The 20,730-nt window shown below is 42.8% G+C and overlaps 1 long non-coding RNA gene across 1 annotated transcript; it reads left to right on the forward strand.

Moving 5' to 3' along the window:
• The first annotated feature begins 1,050 nt into the window (after positions 1-1,050).
• On the forward strand, positions 1,051-20,178 carry LOC139435159 (uncharacterized). The gene is made up of 3 exons (XR_011644419.1): positions 1,051-1,171; positions 17,724-17,803; positions 19,463-20,178. It is a non-coding gene; the product is annotated as an uncharacterized lncRNA (long non-coding RNA).
• Positions 20,179-20,730: the final 552 nt, after the last annotated feature.

Below are 20,730 nucleotides of genomic sequence, written 5' to 3' on the forward strand. Positions count from 1 at the left end.
TCCAGAGAATGTTAATTATATTCAAATGTGTTAAGTTTGTAAAGTTTAAACACATTAATATGAAAACAATCCCTGAAACCTGAAACTAAAATGTGACAAATCCAATCTAAATGACTGCGATATATTCCCTGTACTGAAGTAATACTAACAACCACAATATCTGCATTACAACAGTACACTGTACGGTTAATGAAACATTAGGAGGTAAACAAACATAACATGTAAGTCGCTTTGGATAAAAGCGTCTAACACGTGACATGTAATGTAATGATAAGCTTTCAGAGGTGCACCAATCAGGGGGCTGCAGGTCTGGAAACAGGAGCTGCAGCAGTTGGCTTTGTCCTGTAAACACATCCTGAAGTTTACCTGTTGTCTAATGAAGTGGTGGAACACGCTGGAGATACCTGGCTGCATTACAAAGTGAATATCTATTTCCAGAGAAATATAGAATGTTTGGAAGTGTTTGGAAAGAGCTCAAACACAGATCAATACATAGCAAGCACACCATCTGTCAGGTGTGGCATGACAACATACAGTATCATATCAAACAGGGATTTGAAGCCACTGCAATATTTCACATGTCAAAATCTGACGGCGTGAAAAAGCATGCAGACATCGTTGCTGAGGTGATAATACCTCCAGTTATTAACTGTTAAATCAAACGTTTATTCATGTTCAGCATTTGCAATGACTCAATACATGCATTAGATATTATGCATATAGATATCACAATAACTATTTATGTTCAAACACATGACTACAAAAATAGAAATACAAATAAAAAATATAGCCTAAATTAGAAACAAATATATAATAATAATGTAATATTCTATTGGAAAGCATTTAACTCTCCTCTTGCTATGAAATAAACAAAGTACTGCAGTAATCAACTAAAGTAGAATCGACAAGGAGTGCTGTAGCTAATGATCTGAGTACTTCTACTTTTACCTTAGAAGCAGATCTGAGTACTTCTACCTCCTCAGTTTAAATGAAATGACTGTAAAAGCGAAATTTCCGACGCGTCCCTGAAGGCGTCCCTTTAAGGTGGAGTTTCACGGTGCTGCAGCGGCTCGACAGAATTTCAGGCCAAACAAACAGAACAACCGGAGACTTTCTGACCCCGGTGACCCCCGGTGATGCCCCGGTGATCCGGCTGGTGCTCCGCTGTTCGGTAAGTCCTCTTGTTCAGCCTCAGTTTGTAAATGCTGCTGTTTTAATCTTAGCTGTGCTTTAAAGGATGCTTACATTATGATGCACGCTTTTCAAATTAAGACACGATGTCTAACTATCTATCATATTTTTCACGCACAGCCCGCCGGGTATATGATTTTAACTTTGTGGATTTGAGCCTTTATTGGGTGTTTGCAGCGTTCTTATTATACATCCATGGTTTGCACCGAGCTGCCATTTTGGTGCGTTCAAGTTGCATCGGGTGAAAACCGTCAAAAATGAAAATAAGAAAATTGCCAAGTAGCAGAGGTGGAAGAAGGACTCAGATCTTGTACTTGAGTAAAAGTAGAAGCACTCAGATATTGTACTTGAGTAAAAGTAGAAGCACTCAGATCTTGTACTTGACTAAAAGTAGAAGTACTCACTTAATTAAAGCATTAATTAATTAACGCTGACAATTATTTTATGGTGCATTAACAGTTTGAATTATTATGTGTTTGCAAACCAAATGTTACTGCACTTGTGTTCATATAGCAGTACGATTACAATAAAAGTGCATATACACTACTTTTTTCACTATAGCATTTTTCGTAGAACAATCATGCGATTAATTTACATTAATAACAAATGTTAATCGTTTCCCTGCACTAAAATAAATGTATGTATGACAAACAAAAAACACAAGTGAGACCCTCAAAATTAGCAGAAAACGGACCCCTTTTATATATAGACATTTGTATTCATTGGGATGAACCCCTTGAGATGCACCATCTCGTTTTCAAGGGGGTCCCGACAATAGCAACAACTTATAGACATACATACATAAAAAGACAAAATGCAAAACATGACACACAAGACAAACCACATACAGTCTGTTAAGTGAAATTCAAGCAATGCATACAATCATTACAATTTGAGACAGTCGAGCAAATCAGTTTCATCAATATCAGTTAATAACAAGTACAGACCAGTTGAAAGTGAGATAACAATGCATGTTTAAATTAGGGATGGGAATTTGAAACCAAATGTATATTCGAATATTCGACCCCCCCAAAAACGGTTAACCGGTTAACCGAAATGTACATATCCTATAAAAAAAAAATTGGGTAAAAAAAAAATTCAGAATTTTTTTTTTCACCCAATTTTTTTTCAATAATTTTTTTGAAATACATACATGTTCAAATAAGTGTAGAAACCAAGTCGACTTTGTCAAATGTATTGAACTGATGATCACAGTTTGACAGCTATAGGCCTACAGCTTTCATGTGTGGAGGCGATTCACAATCAGGCCAGCTGTAGAGAAGACCCTCTCAGCTGGAACGGAGGTTGCGGGTATAGCATGTATATAAAAGTTTAATTTGGCCTAGTTTGACCTCTACACCGCACTCACTAACCTGGTCGAAATATTTCCACACATCTCCTTTTCCTCCATGTCTGTTGTGTAGGACTCTTCTTAGAGTGTAAATAATTACCGGACTATGACTGGTAAAATATGTTGAATACCGGCAAAACTAAATCTCTCCTGTCAAAATGTCTATGTACTTTGCCGCCACACACGGTTGCCAAGCAGCGCTTATTGTTGTTTAGGCTGGCCACTCATGTGTCGCGAGTGTTGACAGGGGGCGGAGGAGCACGCTCAACTGTTAGCGCCGGAACCTCGTAACGGCTGCGGAACTCATTTGCGCCACATTTGGGCCTAAGATGAGGTTTGAGTCTGCGTGATCTGCGTGTAGGGAGGGGCAGCAGCCATATATTTGGCTAGAACCAGCTAGATCTGATGGATTTGGACATAAACGCGAGTGAAGTATAACCGGACACGAGAGAGAGAGATTAGCCCCTGCAGCTCTGCCCGCTGTGAGGGACCGGTGAGCGGAGCAAAACACACATTTAGACGTCACCTAACACATTTAGCTATGGCACAGTCATATATATATACATTGAATTATTCAATGTATAATATGTACCTCTCTGAAGAACCAGCACCTTACCGTGGTAGAGAGGTTTGTGTGCCCTGATGAACCTGGGGGCTGTGTTGTCTGGAACCTTGTGTTCCTGGTAGGGTCTCCCATGGCAAATTGGTCTCAGGCAAGGGGCCAGACTAAGATTGGTTCAAAAGACCTCATGAAAGGAAAAACAAGAAGTGAGGATACCCGGCCCGGAGGAAGCCCGGGGTCCCCTTCTGGAGCCAGGCCCAGAAGGAGGACTCGTCGGCGAGCGTCTGGTGGCCGGGCTTGCCACGGAGCCCGGCCGGGCCCAGCCCGAAAAGGCAACGTGGGCAACACCTCCGCTTCTCTGTCCCGCGGGCCCACCACCTACGGGAAACATCGATGGGGTCGGGTGCGCTGCCAGACGGGTGGCAGTGAAAGCGGAGGGTCTCGACGGACCAGACCCGGGCGGCAGAAGCTGGCTTTGGGGACGTGGAACGTCACCTCTCTGGGGGGGAAGGAGCCGGAGCTTGTGCGGGAGGTGGAGCGGTACCAGTTGGATCTGGTTGGGCTCACCTCTACGCACAGCGTCGGCTCTGGAACCTTACTTCTGGATAGGGGTTGGACTCTATTCTTCTCCGGAGTTGCTCAAGGTGTGAGGCGCCGGGCGGGTGTGGGGATACTCACAAGTCCCCGGTTAGGTGCTTCGTTGTTGGAGTTTACCCCAGTGGACGAGAGGGTCGCCTCCCTACGCCTGCGGGTTATGGGGGGGAAAACTCTGACTGTTGTGTGTGCTTATGCACCCAACAGCAGTTCAGAGTATTCGGCCTTCTTGGAGACCCTGGAAAGAGTCCTGTATGGGGCTCCTGAAGGGGACTCCTTAGTCTTGCTGGGAGACTTCAACGCACATGTGGGCAATGATGGAGACACTTGGAGGGGCGTGATTGGGAGGAACGGCCCCCCTGATCTGAACCGGAGTGGTGGTTTGTTACTGGACTTCTGTGCTAGTCATGGATTGGCCATAACAAACACCATGTTTGAACATAAGGATGCTCATAAGTGTACGTGGTACCAGAGCACCCTAGGCAGAAGGTCCATGATCGATTTCGTTATCGTATCATCGGACCTGAGGCCGTATGTTTTGGACACTCGGGTAAAGAGAGGGGCGGAGTTGTCAACTGATCACCATCTGGTGGTGAGTTGGGTCGAGTGGCGGGGGAAGCCTCTGGATAGACCTGGTAAGCCCAAACGTGTAGTTCGGGTGAACTGGGAACGTCTGGAGGAGGCCCAAGTTCAGGAGGCCTTCAACTCACACCTCCGGCGGAGCTTTTCGGGCATTCCTGTGGAGGTTGGGGACATTGAACCAGAGTGGTCGGTGTTCAAAGCCTCTATTGCCGAAGCCGCGGTGGGGAGCTGTGGTCTCAAGGTCTTAGGTGCCTCAAGGGGCGGTAACCCTCGAACCTCCTGGTGGACACCGGTGGTCAGGGAAGCCGTCCGACTGAAGAAGGAGGCCTTCAGGGATTTGTTATCCCGGGGGACTCCCGAAGCAGTTGCAAGGTACCGACAGGCCCGAAGTGCAGCAGCCTCATCCGTGGCCGAGGCAAAGCAGCGGGTGTGGGAGAAGTTCGGAGAAGACATGGAGAAGGACTTTCGGGCGGCACCAAAGTTGTTCTGGAAAACTGTCCGACACCTCAGGAGGGGGAAGCAGGGAACCATCCAAGCTGTGTACAGTAAGGATGGGACGTTGTTGACCTCAACTGATGGAGTGTTGGGACGTTGGAAGGAACACTTTGAGGAACTCCTGAACCCGACAACTCCGCCCTCTATGTTAGAGGCAGAGCTGGAGTATGACGGGGGATCAACGCCAATCTCCCGGGGGGAGGTCACTGAGGTCGTCAAACAACTCCACAGTGGCAAAGCCCCGGGGGTGGATGAGATCCGCCCGGAAATGCTGAAGGCTCTGGGTGTTGAGGGACTGTCATGGTTGACACGTCTCATCAACGTTGCGTGGAAGTCGGAAACGGTACCGAAGGAGTGGCAGACCGGGGTGGTGGTCCCCCTTTTCAAAAAGGGGGATCAGAGGGTGTGTGCCAATTACAGAGGCATCACACTACTCAGCCTCCCCGGGAAAGTTTACTCCAAGGTACTCGAAAGGAGGGTCAGGCCGATTGTCGAACCTCAGATTGAGGAGGAACAATGCGGATTCCGTCCTGGTCGTGGAACGACGGATCAGCTTTTTACTCTCGCAAGGATCCTGGAGGGGGCCTGGGAGTACGCTTATCCGGTCTACATGTGTTTTGTAGACTTGGAGAAGGCGTATGACCGGGTTCCCAGGGAGTTACTGTGGGAGGTGCTGCGGGAGTATGGGGTGAGGGGGTCTCTACTCAGGGCCATCCAATCTCTGTACTCCCAAAGCGAGAGCTGTGTCCGGGTCCTCGGCAGTAAGTCGGACCCATTTCCGGTGAGGGTTGGCCTCCGCCAGGGCTGCGCTTTGTCACCAATCCTGTTTGTAATATACATGGATCGGATTTCGAGGCGTAGTCGTGGGGGGGGGGGGGGTCTGCAGTTCGGTGGACTAAGGATTGCACCACTGCTTTTTGCAGATGATGTGGTTCTGATGGCTTCATCGGTCTGCGACCTTCAGCACTCACTGGATCGGTTCGCAACCGAGTGTGAAGCGGCTGGGATGTGAGGCCATGGTTCTCAGCAGGAAACCGATGGACTGTCCACTCCAAGTAGGGAATGAGTCCTTACCCCAAGTGAAGGAGTTCAAGTATCTCGGGGTCTTGTTCTCGAGTGAGGGATCAATGGAGCGTGAGATGGGCCGGAGAATCGGAGCAGCGGGAGCGGTATTGCAGTCGCTTTACCGCACCGTTGTGACGAAAAGGGAGCTGAGCCGGAAGGCAAAGCTCTCTGTCTACCGGGCCATTTTCGTTCCTACCCTCACCTATGGTCATGAAGGATGGGTCATGACCGAAAGAACGAGATCGCGGATACAAGCGGCCGAGATGGGTTTCCTCCGCCGGGTGGCTGGTGTCTCCCTTAGAGATAAGGTGAGAAGTTCGGTCATCAGGGAGGGACTCGGAGTTGAGCCGCTCCTCCTTCGCGTCGAAAGAAGCCAGTTGAGGTGGTTCGGGCACCTAGTTAGGATGCCACCTGGGCGCCTCCCTAGGGAGGTGTTCCAGGCACGTCCAGCTGGGAAGAGACCAAGGGGTAGACCTAGGACCAGGTGGAGGGATTATATCTCTTCGCTGGCCTGGGAGCGCCTTGGGATCCCCCAGTCAGAGCTGGTTGATGTCGCCAGGGAAAAGAAAGTTTGGGGCTCTCTGCTGGAACTGCTACCCCCGCGACCCGACCACGGATAAGCGGGAGAAGATGGATGGATGGATGGATAATATGTAATCAACTTAGGCATCACTCCCAAAAAAAAAAAAATATTAATAACTCATATTCGAATTCATGAATAATTATTCGAATATCTGAATAATTTCGAATATTCGATTAATCGTTCCCATCCCTAGTTTAAATATACCCAATGATGCAAGAGATCTAATAGCAGCAGGTAAAGTATTCCAGTCTGTTGGGGCTTTGAAAATAACGCTCTTCTGCCAATAGATTTTTTTGCAGAGGGGACAGAGAAATAAATCTGAACAGAATGTCTAACTTGATGATTTGGTGAGTAGGGTACAAAATACTGCTTTAAATAAGGGGGATATTTAAAATAAATGCATTTAAATATCAGCTGAAGCCAATGCGTGTGTCTTCTTACATTTAAAGAAGGCCATTTCAGTTGGTTATACATTGTGCAGTGATGTGTACGAAAAGGACAACCAAGAACACATCTGCATAGTCTGTTGTAGGCTATGTTGAGTGGAGCAAGATCTGATTTATGTGCATTTTGGTAGAAAACATCACAATAGTCCATAATCTGAAGAATAAGTTGAGAAGCAATTCTCTTTCGGACACTGAGCGTAAAACAATTGCAAGAGCTGTGTAAAACACTGATTCCGTAATTGACTTTTTGTATTACATGCTTTATATGTAGTTTAAATGAAAGTTCAGAGTCTAGCCATAGACCAAGATATTTAAAGCTATCAACTGTATGCAGAGAAGTAACATCCTTACATGTTATTACTACATTAGGTTTGGATTTGAGCTTCTGCCTGGTACCAAAGACCATGGTATAAGATTTTGTTTTGTTAAGCAGTAGTTTATTGTGTGATAGCCAGTCCTGTAAGATATTAAAATCCGATTGAAGAGAGATCTGAATTTGTGAGAAATCTGACTTGGATGTATATATGACAGTGTCAACAATTAATGAGACAAGAAGATAAATCATTTATGTAAATGGCGAACAGAAGTGGGCCCAGAGTTGATCCTTGGGGTACACCCTTTTGTTGGATCAACATGTCAGACTGTTTTCCGTTAAGCCCCGAGCCTGTTTTTCAGGTCTCAGGCTCGAAAATGACATTCCCAGAACAAATGACCATATCTTCCCTTCTAAAAGGTTTAAATAATAATCTTTTTTCTCAAAGCAAGGTTACACCTGTGAGTTGGATGTAGAAGTGTCATAATAAATATATATGTTTTTATTTGAAAGTAAATTCAGATTAAACACAGTAAGAAAAAGGCAAATTATTGTGTCTGTGCAAAAATAAAAAGTACTTATAGTGAAAACCACCCTTGAATGATGGGATGGTAGACAAAAAGCTTTAGGAATTCAAACTAAAACATATAATAAGTACCCTGTATCAGGATTGATGTAAAACAAGTGAAATGTGACCTTTTTAGAGAGATTTAGCAAAAAAAAAACACTTCTGGGGTCATTTGGGTGGATTTGACCTATCTTGGTCGATTTTGCTGATTGACATCTCTCTCTAACCGTCAGAGCCAATGGAATCGAGGGGAACTCCCACATACTCCTTATTTGGTAATGTGTGTGTGTGTGACTGCCGCATAGCCAAGACCGGAAGCTGCGATAATTCTGGTGGCTACCATTAGCAGCTAATTTTTGCTCTCCGATTTTTACATAAAAATGGAATTATGGATTATAAATACAAAAAATGATAACACAGAAACATTATCCACCTATGGATTAACCGATTCAGCCACGTTTTTTCTCATTTTAATGCCATTGAACACGTCTTTTGATCATATTGACAGTTACGGTGAGACGATCTCCCATAAAAGCTCCGTAAAGGTACGTGTTGTGATGTCTGTGTTTGCTTCCCCTGTCAAGAGTTTGGATCACTCAGTGATGATATATACCTAAATAATCTGTGGAACCTCAGCTTTAATCGGATATATTGTATGTGCACAGAGCTCAGTCTGCATTACGAAGAGGATAAAGAAGTCATAGCTCAAAGAAATTCATCCGAACGAACACAAACATTATTTAACAATAACAGCCACTCGGGGCAGTAATGCAATAGTAGTGGGCTCTAACGTGCCAAAGAAGAAGAAGTAGTGACGTCAACGTCACTGTAAAATGTAAACAAACCACACAACTGAAAGAGCCAGGCGGGTGCCCACCTGTTATAATAAACACAAAAGAGAGTGTCAACAACATCTCAGCAGTCATGACACGTCACGTAAATAGGTCTCTGTTTTTAGAGAAGATGAGAAAAATAAAAAACAAGAGAAGAGAGGAAACTGAGGAGAAAGTCACTTAGCTGCACCATTGAAGTGGATCAACATACTACCATTAGCAGCAGCCTCATCTCTGGGGATGTTCGTCACCCAGGAGAGTTTGAGGTGGACATGAAGACTGCCTCCGCGTCTTTGTGGGTAGAGAAGCGTTGTTGTGTGCCATCAACAACAACGCAGAGGGTGCACGGGTAGAGGAGAGAGTACTTCATGTTGAGTTCACGGAGCTTGCGTTTGACTGGATCAAAGCTCTGGCGTCTTCTGGTAAGCTCGGGACTGAAATCGGGATATATGCTGATGTGTTTCCCGTTGTAGTCCAGAGACTTTTTCTCCCTGGCAAGACGAAGGATTTTCACTTTGTCCTGGAAGTTCAGCAGCTCGATCATGATGGCCCGTCGATCACGGGAGTTTTGCCTGGCAGTCGGTGAGCGGTGTGCCCTCTCAATGATAGGCAGGGTAGGGAAGGCATCTGGCCCCAGGAGCTGCGGGATGAGCCGAGACATGAAGCCGATAATGTCACTGCCTTCAGCGGACTCCTGGATTCCTACGAAGTGAAGGTTAGAACGTTGGCTCCGGTTCTCCAAGTCATCAACTTTCAACATTAGGAAGGAGTTGTCTTTCTCAAGCTGCTTGACTCGAGCGACACACTCGTGTACATTGTCCTCATTAGCCCCGACACGCTGCTCTAACAAATTGACCTGGTCTCCCAAACTAGACAGGGACTTGTGTATCCTGCTCAAGCTACTTTGAATGGGATCAATTTTTGAGTCAATGTGAGTCAGCATGTCGGTCTTGATTTGCTGAATCGCGTCCCACAACGTTTGCAGAGACATGTTTCCCTCCATAGTTGCAAATGCAAAAAATACAAAAATCCTGAGACCGTAGTGAGCCGCTTTACTATGTTATACAAATGTTCGTGGGTTCAGATCATGTGGATCAATGATATGAGCTTTAAAGAGCTAATTTAACAGCAACAAACAGACGAGCTTGAGATACTCACGCTGCGACCATTTTGGATGATTGGATTTTAGCTTTGTTGCAGTGGGACCATTTTCTTAACCTGTTAAGCCCGAGAGACCCCAGTAACGGGGGGCCTCCTGCAATGTCTTGCAGGAAACGGTGTCTGAGGGCATGTTCATTTAATAAACTATGAATGTTTTATATCCATGTAACAGGAAGAAACTCATCTAACTGATCATTTAAAACCCCACAATGCTAACGCTGAGCCTCTGAATTAGCAACGAGCGAAAAATGCTAACAGATGACTGCACCGGAATTCACTCAAAACCTTATTATTTATCTTTGCTGCACATCTCAACCCATCGTTTCACATAGTGAGGGGACACAGAATCGATGGGTACCCTCATTATCACTCAATCATACAAATTCTCGGAGATAATGACAAGAACACACATCAAAACATATGGAGCTAGTTTGCCAAAAACGGAAAAATGGCTCACCTGTGTGGTAGTCTGGTCAAAACTGGTCTTCAATGGCATTAAAACGATAAAAACGATGCTGAAGTTAATCCATAGGTTAATCCAATGTGTCCCTTTGAATGATTTCTGATAATCCATGAGAAATAAATCAGCTTTTCGGTTTTGAGATGTCAGACCTTGAGACAGCTTCACTCTGGAGCAAAACTGTGTGCGCGAAGACGCCATCTTTTTTTTTAACATGAGTGTGTGCAGGGAGATTTCCCTTCGATTCTATTGGCTCTAACGGTTCGAAAGAGATGTCACATGTCAAAATCGAAGAAGGGGGGCCAGAGATAAGGAAAATCCACACTGTAAAAAAAAAACTCGTAAAAATACGGTCAAAGTACTGGCAGCCGCCAAACAAAAACCCTTAATTAAAGTAAAATACTTTAACTGAAATAAAGTGAATAAGCCATTAAATTACGGGAATTGTCCTTACAGATTTTACAGGGAAACATTGTAATTTTACAGATTTACCCTCTCCTTTTACAGTCAATAACCTTTAATAAAAGTACAGCACTAATACTTCTACGGGCAAAAAAAACGTAAATAAACGGTCAAATGAATAGCAGCAGCGGCTGCCAAAAAAAACCATAAAATTAAAGTAAAATACATTAACTGAAATAAAGTGCAAAAGCAATTAGTATACAGAAATTGTCCTTAAAGATTTTAGAGGAAACTTTCCTCTCTTTTCAAAATCCATTGTCTTAAAATGTTACATTAAAATACCTTAAATAAAGTTCTGATGAGAAAAACAGTTAACATTTTTTTTATTAGATTTGTATGATCAAACGCTAAAATATATACAGAACCTAAAGTTCTACAGCTAGAATACTGTTATCTTACAGCTTTTTTCTAACATTTTCCAATGAAACAGGTTCAACAAAATGACATCACAAAATGTTCTGTAGAAAACAATTACTCTGAAAACTTAAAATATAAAAATATGTGTAGAACTATAGTACAACTAATGAATACAGCATGTAATATTTAAAGATAATACTTATAAACAGTAGAAACAAAAAGTAAGTTGAATTTTTTAAGATTACTTTGAAACATTCTCAACTGAAAATAACAGAAATTGCAAAATGGCGACATATGTTCACATTGTCCATTTGAAGGAGCAGTGTGCAGGATTTAGTAAGTCTAACAATGGGGATGTAGGTTCCAACCAATGGATAGCTTGTTCACTCACCCTCCTATCCCAAGTTTGTAGGATAATGAATATTGGCTGCAAAAAACTTGAGGCCCAATCATGTTTCCTCTGTCCATTCTGCGCTGCTGTAGACGTGGCAGTGCAACCTAGAGGACAAACAGATCAGAATCAGAAACGGGTTTATTGCCAGGTAGGTTCACACATACGAGGAATTTGACTAGGTGTCAACAAACATACAAATAAAAAAAAATAAAAAAGTACACAGATAGCGAACTATATTAAGAACACTGTAATAAAAATATAGTAAGATAGAAATAAAATAAAGCAGTAACTTACATCAAAATAGAATGCAATAAATTATAGAATATACAATATGTGCAGTAAGCAATATTTAAACATTGCATTATTTACCATCCTGTGATCTCCATTATGTAATGCATAGAGTCTGCGTTGTGGCTGAGGTAAAGTGTCAGTGGGGGGGGGGGCCTTGTTGAGGTGGCGAGAGGTTTTGGTCCTGATGGAGAGAGGTGTTGGTCCTGATGGAGAGAGGTGTTGGTCCTGATGGAGAGAGGTTCTGGTCCTGATGGAGAGAGGTTTTGGTCCTGATGGAGAGAGGTTCAGGACGTTCTGGTCCTGATGGAGAGAGGTTCTGGTCCTGATGGAGAGAGGTTCTGGTCCTGATGGAAAGAGGTGTTAGTCCTGATGGAGAGAGGTTCTGGTCCTGATGGAGAGAGGTGTTGGTCCTGATGGAGAGAGGTTTTGGTCCTGATGGAGAGAGGTTCAGGACGTTCTGGTCCTGATGGAGAGAGGTTCTGGTCCTGATGAAGAGAGGTTTTGGTCCTGATGGAGAGAGGTTCAGGACGTTCTGGTCCTGATGGAGAGAGGTTCTGGTCCTGATGGAAAGAGGTGTTAGTCCTGATGGAGAGAGGTTCTGGTCCTGATGGAGAGAGGTGTTGGTCCTGATGGAGAGAGGTTCTGGTCCTGATGGAGAGAGGTTCAGGACGTTCTGGTCCTGATGGAGAGAGGTTCTTGTCCTGATGGAGAGAGGTGTTGGTCCTGATGGAGAGAGGTTCTGGTCCTGATGGAGAGAGGTTCAGGACGTTCTGGTCCTGATGGAGAGAGGTTCTGGTCCTGATGGAGAGAGGTGTTGGTCCTGATGGAGAGAGGTGTTGGTCCTGATGGAGAGAGGTTCTGGTCCTGATGGAGAGAGGTGTTGGTCCTGATGGAGAGAGGTGTTGGTCCTGATGGAGAGAGGTTCTGGTCCTGATGGAGAGAGGTTTTGGTCCTGATGGAGAGAGGTGTTGGTCCTGATGGAGAGAGGTTCTGATGGAGAGAGGTTCTGGTCCTGATGGAGAGAGGTGTTGGTCCTGATGGAGAGAGGTTCTGGTCCTGATGGAGAGAGGTTCTGGTCCTGATGGAGAGAGGTGTTGGTCCTGATGGAGAGAGGTGTTGGTCCTTGTGGAAGCTTTTTTTTCAGTATTTTTCACATTTATTTAATGTATTTATTTGTTGTTTTATGTTTTGTAAAATTAATTGATTTACAGCCATATTGTTTAAGTTAAGTTGTGTTCCAGCTAAAATGCTTTTATTTTGAAGGTGATGGGTCAATTTGGGCACACAGCTGGGTTTATTTAAGGCAATCAAGTCACAGCAGCAGTCAGTGGGCACCGGGAAGGTATATGTTTTTTTTACCAGTGTCAGGGCTGAGTTCAGCAAACATTTACACATATTTTGCTGTATTGTTCCCGCAAGGTGAAACTAATAAATACCACAAAAACGTTGATGCCTTGTTTGGACAATGGATTAATTACCGGCTCCTGATCTGCGTAAGATCTACTAACTGGTGCCTCAGTGGCCTTTTGAAACGTTGGTGTTGTTGACAAATAGCCACTACATAAATAAAAAAAACCTTCCTTATTGAAGAGGACACTTTTATTTTTATTTATTTTTTGCACTGCATGGACGTTTGGATTGCACACCACCGCGCTCAGGCTGAGATGATCGTGCTGATCAGGGGACAAAGGAACATGGATGCTGGCGCATCAGCGTTTGATCTGGAGATCTGAGACAATGCTCATTGACTTTGTGAAACTTTGAATTGCCTGTTAAAGACACGATCGGAGAACAGAGGACCACCCACGGTTTAAATGGACGCCGCACAAACCTACTCCACAACAACATAACATTGGTATGTGAAGGATAATCTGTCAGCTTTATTGGAAAAAAGCAAACTTATTTGGAGTGACTGAATTACTGTTTCGCTACATGTTGATGAATATTGGGAGTTGTTGGACTTGAAAAGACATTTATTCATAAATCTCCGACGTGAAGTGTCAATATAATTGCCTGTGTGAACTCAATCAGACAATATGGAGCAGCTGGTTGAGACAAACGAGACAATGCCTGTGGTTGATTCAGATGTTTCAAGTGTGGAAAAGGCTCCGCCTGAGCCCTCTGTAAAACGGAGCCTCAAGTTTACCCCAAAAGGCTTGGCGTTTTACATAGAAACGTGCCAAGAAAAGAGATCGGCAAAAATCAAGCAGGCCAATAAATACATTGAACCAATACGTGTCTGGATGAAATCTACTGACAATGTGAAGTCTGTGCTAGCTAGTGCTGGGGGGAAACGATTATTTCGAAAACGATTAATCGGGCGATTATTTGATCGATTAGTCGACTAATCTAATGATTATTTTTCAATTCATAAAAAACGTAACGTAAAAAACGTAATGTCAAAAGAAAATGTCACGATACTGTGTCTCAGGGGATCTTAATATTTAAGAACCTATTAATGTGTTATACCAGATTAACGGAAATAATCTCAGCTAACTGACGATACAAACCATGTTTACCAAAACAAAACACAAGTCTCATAAGAAGCATCTAAATGACCCATGAGCGAAAAATGCTAACGGACATTGGCACAGAACTCAAGATAAAAGTACCCTTATTACTCATCGTAGCTGCACATACAAGATATCCGATTAAAGCTGAGACTCCACAGATTATGTAGGTATATAGTATCATCACTGAGTGATCCGGAATCGCGACAGGGGAAGCAAATACAGTCATCACAACACGTACTTTTACAGAGCTTCTAGGGAGATCGTCTCACCACCGTAGCTGTCAATCTGATCAAAAGACGTGTTCAATGGCATTTAAATGAGAAAAAACGCGGCTGAATCGATTAATCCATAGGTTTTTAACGTCTATGTATAAAAAAAATATTGAATTTATAATCCATAATTCCATTTTTATGTAAAAATCAGAGAGCAAATGCTAGCTGCTAATGGTAGCCACCACAGCTAGCTGCCGCTTTAAATGTTCCAATATAGCCGTTGTGCTTGTGAGATATGCCAACTCCATTTGGCAAAGACTGCAAATGACAATATCTTTGCGTTTTGGACTAACTTTAAAATATTCCCATGCTTTTGAAGACCTAGGGCGAGATGTTTTCGTTTGAGGGCTTCGTGCGCAATCCTGTGAGGAGGAGGTGGTAGCCGTTCCAGTCTCCATTGTGTTTGAAGTGCGATTGCGAACTGCTTGTTGCTTTGGGTGACCAACGTGTGTGTAGCGACGCGGCGACGCGGAAATATGTCGCCGACGATATTTTGAAGTCGCTACAGCACTAGTGCTAGCTCATTTGTGCAACTTCATCAAGTGTTATGAGGACGCTAAGGACATGCATGAGTCTTTCATAGATATGGATTTGCCCGAGGAGGAGGTCAAAAAGCAAAATACATATTTCAATGCAACAATGATGACATTTTGTAATTTCACTGAGTCTGTAAAGGATTGGTTGTCTGCTGCTGGGCACCCTCATGTGGAATCAAATGAAAACGTTGACAATGAAGTGGAAAATGACAATGATGTTAGCAATGTTGATGTTGAAACTGATGTTGAGACTCAAACTAAACAAAATGCTGTTATTGATGATAACAACCGGAGGACAGTGCCTCTAACATTTCAGGTCCACAAAACAAGGCAACACAAAACACACTCTAATGTATCTAAAACATCATCCACCGCATCTGCCAGGCTAAAAGCAGAGGCTGATAAAGCAGTAATTGTGGAGCGCATGAAGGCTTTAAAAAGGAAACATCAGTTGGAAGCAAAGGAGGAGGAACTAAGAAAAGAAGAGGAGGAACTAAGAAAAGAAAAGGAGCAGTTAGCTCTGGAGACCGAGCTAGCTGCAACTAATGCCAAAATCAATGTTCTGGAAACTAGCTCAAAATGCAGCTCCAAAAGGGATGGTGTGAAGCTAACCGTTGAGCGGCCCGACCAAGCAAGGAGGCAGAGGCAGAGAATTCAAATATAACCCGGTGTGGACATTTATTCATCGCTGTGGTACAGGATACACAGCCTCAATATTGCTGCCCAGGTGAACACAGCCACAAGGATCTCACCCACACTACCAGCCTTCACCAAACAAGAAACACAGAGCCTAAATACACACCCACTAATCAGCAATTAGACACAGGTGAGGGGGGAGCAATTAGACACAGGTGTGGGGGGGACAACACAGGGCACCAGGTGAACATAATCAGGAGTAACAGAAAGAACGGGAGGGGGAACACTTTTCAAAAATAAAAGACATGTGCAATATAGAAGGCCCGAAGCCGTTAGTCCACAGTGACAAAGTTACCTTTGTCACAGATGGAATGAACTATTATGTGGAAAGGAACAAGGCTCAGAGTACAAGGCAACTCAATCCTCAGGCTAATCAATTTTTCCCACAGAGAAATGACAAAAATAACATGCAAAATGAATTTCACCCTAATGTCCAGGCTGTCACTGTAAGACCAAAGAAAACCTCACAGACCATCAGGTTTAAAGACACATCACAAACTGTCAGGCCTAAACAAATGGCAGTGTTACAGACGGACATCAGACCACTATACACTCAAGCACCAACACAGGTGGTTCATGATGCTCAACAGACAGGACGAGCATCCTCCTTGAATACGACATGCAATAGTGACACCCAAAATGACATTGTGAATATCATGCAACGCCAAACTGACATCACTACAATGTTAGTACAGCAACATTTAGCATCCTCCCTACCAGTGGGACATATACCCACATTTGATGGTGATCCTCTTCAGTATCATTCTTTCATCAGATCCTTTGAACATTGTGTTGAGGTTAAAACTGATAATGCAAGTGATTGTTTACATTTCTTGGAGCAGTTCACCAGGGGGCAACCAAGAGACCTGGTGAAAAGTTGTCGGCACCTACCCTCTGTTCAAGGATACCAAAGAGCCAAATCCCTGCTTGCTGAACATTCTGGAAATGAATACAAAAGTGCTTCTGCTTATATGGACTAAATTGATAGCTGGCCTCTGGTTAAAGCAGAAGATGTCAAATCACTGAAATCCTTTTCTCTGTTCTTACGGGAATGCTCACATTGAACACAGCGAATCATGCACATGAATGAGTTGGACATGCCATCAAACCTCAGAAACATCATGATGAAGCTTCTTATAAGGTGAGGGAGAAGTGGAGGAGCCATGCATGTGATTTGCAGGAGAGATGTGGTTGCAGAGCACTATTCATTGACCTTGTGAACTTGGTTGAAAAAAAAGTTAGAATTGCCTCTGACCCACTGTTTGGAAATATTCAGGACTCAAAATGTACCAGCTGCAACAAACCCCCCACTGTGAGTGAACCAAGGCATAGGAAACAGGGCACATTTGCCACCGGTGTCACTGCAATGAAAGAAAGAAACAAAGGCTACATGGATAATAAGATCAAGTCCTTTTCTGCCCAAAGTCACAACACATGCTGTTTATTCTGCCAACAAACCAGCCACTCACTTGCAAAATGCTCACAGTTTAAGTTAAAGACACAAAAGGACAAGGGATAATACTGTAGAACAAACGGCTTCTGTTTGAGGTTGATCAAATAAGGTCATCCTTGTAACTTGGAGAGATATTTTATTATGTAGGTAGGAACTGTATGCATCGCTAAGGTTAATTTAAATTGGCTATGCTCAAGTATGTAGACAAGCTAACGTTGAAGTAGTGTATGTGAAATCAACCTCACAAGATTTCAAGATGATTACTTAGATATTGTAATATGGTTGGTTGAGCTGAGTTCATTATTGAGCTTACTCGTTAACGTCACAGTCATCTGAAGAACGAACCCAAACCTTGTTGTTTTTATTAATTGCATTACCAAATGGGTATCAAATAAACAGTAAGCATTGGTAACACAACTTCCAAAGTTACAGTAAAAAAAAAGGACCCTGACTCGGACAATACACAATCCAACATGTTCAACAGAAGAGAATCAGTTATATTGTTTGTACACATGGTACTTTACATATATATCTGTTTGTTTAAGGTGTCCAGGTGATGCAGACAGGCTGAACCAGAGAGTGAGAGACAGAACTGGACTCCTCACAGCAGTGAACTTCAGCTCAGGTACAAAGACTCTTTTGTTCATACTGTACAAAGAATCAAGAAAAATATTGGTTTAAATTAATGAAGTATTGACTTTAATACACTGATATACATTCCATTAAAACAGGGGAGGGGAACCTCTGGCCCCCGGGCCGTATACGGCCCACAAGACCATTTGGTTTGGCCCTCGAGGTAATTTCTAAACACACGCAAAAAATAAAAAAATTAAAGAAATGTAGACCGCAAAATAATTAAACAAGCGAGTGCCTGTTTTTGCTGGCGATGGTCATGGTCCTTGAACACAACACCAGCCTTAGGTGTCATCACGTGGTATATGTCTCATCTGACAGGGGTGCAATTCTGAAGGAGAGCACCAGAACGCCGCTCCGGGACTTCAACAAATTGCAGTACCCATAAGTCCGTACACATGCTGCAGTTTTTGCGTGGCTGTGTCTTTAGTTGAAAGCCCAGTGGCAATCTGTTCATCTGTCATACTGATCATACAGTCAATAACTTTGTTGTTATTAGCATCTGGTTAGCTAGCTATGCTAACGAATATAAGAAGCTTTTTCTCCAACCAGTGAGGTAAAGGCACATCTTTATATGATCATTATAGTTATCAAAAAACAAGAGAATAAAGTAAACAGGTATAAAATACTATATGACAGTAAAAAAAAGTTGTTATTAAGAAACAAGAATACAGTTTGAAAGGGGAGTGATTTGTAAAATATCCATAAAGAAAAAGTCAATCTGCTTACAGTTCTGTTTCAAATGGGTGTTGAGAGATGTTTCCATAGATCTCTTCATTTTTCTCTCAAAGTGCACCAGAGTGATGCTTTCAACTTCAATATTTAAAAAAAAATCTTCCCGGGGGAGCATGCCCCCCTGGACCGCCCTAGAGGAGGTTGGTCCCCCCACTTAAATCATGTTCACATGGATAGGAAACTAAATGCATTTTTTGCACACATCTTGTGTCCATATATTTCTGTTTGGTGGTCATGCCACAACCGTGCACGTGAATGCATGCACGAGTCATGGCAAGATATCTGGATTAAGAGGTTGCTTTTTCTTTGCACAGCATGAAAGAAAGGCCAAATGAATGGGCTGTGATTTTTAAGCAGAGATCAATAATTTGTACGGCCCTCGGAGGATGTTGAAAAAATGGCCCTTGAGAGGAAAAAGGTTCCCCACCCCTGCATTAAACAATACTAAATACTAGATCACCTACACATCAGTTAAGTTGAGGGTTTTCTCCATGCAAAAAGTTACATTTTAGATATTTAGCAATATGACTTTGTCAGCTTTCTAATTTAATTTATTGAAGGCAAAGATATTTAACACATAGTGAGAACTGCTACTATTTATCTCTCAATATTGTCTGTAAAAAACGTGGTAAAAGTTATTCTTTCAGTGAGACAACAGAGCAAGTTCGACAGTTGCACTACGTTTTGATAACAGTTAAATATTATTTGGATAATAACGTATATTTCAATGTTGATGAACTTCATACTGTTCATTCATAATCTGATTGTCTTTGTAGCTCACTGTTGAAATGAAAAAAAACATTACAATTACAAAATAATGATATCTACAGCCCCTAAACACACACACACACCGCTTTCATAAATAACACACTTGTTCTGCAATAATATGTTTTATGTTTCCTGTCATTTCTGTTAGGAAAGGATATGCCTGAAAGACACGACATGTTCTCCTTCTCTGAGGGTCAAGAAGAACATCCAAGAGGAACATTAAGAGCTGCTGTTATGAGATTGTAAGACCAATACAGGACATTCACTAAGAAACTACTTTTATTGTGAAAACACAGTCAGCTGATCAAATGCACCTATTTCCACATCTACACTCCATCAGCTGATTATTTCTATTTGCCTCACTTTATGAGCTTCACATCACCTGTGCCTTGTACCGCAGAGTTTGCAAGGTCACAAATAAATGGGGCCAATCTTCAGTCAGATGTGAATGTGTAATCTAACATTTTCAGTAAGAATAATGGACAAAAGGATACAAATACAAATACAATTTATTGAAATGTGAACCAAAAGGTAATCAAACATGTTTTAAATAAAAAGCACATATGGACAGAAGGTGTAAACCTATTAAATATATAAGTAAACACATTTAGTCAAATAAAGTGACAGACTAGGCCTGTGCAGTTGGTATCAGCTTTGCCCAGCATGGGCTCCTCCATCAGGCCTGGTCCTCCTCGCTGAGGAAAGACCCTCAGTCCTCTCCAAACCAACAGACAGGACGTCCATCACACGGAGGTTTCTCCCTGAAGTCTCTGCAGCCCTCTGGACACCATGCTGTCTCAATCCGTCCACACTGAATATGAGAGGGGAAAATGAAAATAATAAATGCTTTAGACAATAAGAAACATAAAGTTGACTGTTGAGTTGCTCAGTTTTTTTAGATTGTCAATACTATTACTGTATAACTAATATCTCAGGTTAAGAGGCCCATTCAAATAATGGTCTTTAAATACATTTTGTCTTTTGAATTGTTTGTCTAAAGTCAAGGATCTAGAACTGGTACTTAGTTTTAATGATACAGTCTGGTTATTATGCTGTTTGGAGGAGGCCTCACAGGTAAGAGCACTAACTAGCTACCATCACATGTACCTTAGCTTGACTTAAATGTATTAAACGTATAGTTAAAGGTGGGGTAGGTAAGTTTGAGAAACCGGCTCGAGATCGCTGTAATTTGAAAATACACAACCGGAGAAAATCTGCCACTTCCTTATAGAGCCCTTCCTCCAACACACACGAACGCGCACATGACCAATGAGGGCACGAGATAAGTGTGTGCCCCGATGGAAGGCTGACAGGCAGGTAGGCCATCCGTTTAGCCGGGCCGGCTAAACGGATTGGTTGTACTTTTTACAGTATTACGGCTTCTACAGATGAAATTTTTTTATGGATTTTTTGTCA

This window comes from Pseudochaenichthys georgianus, chromosome 14, assembly GCF_902827115.2.
Source record: "Pseudochaenichthys georgianus chromosome 14, fPseGeo1.2, whole genome shotgun sequence".
Taxonomy (NCBI): Eukaryota; Metazoa; Chordata; class Actinopteri; order Perciformes; family Channichthyidae; genus Pseudochaenichthys; species Pseudochaenichthys georgianus.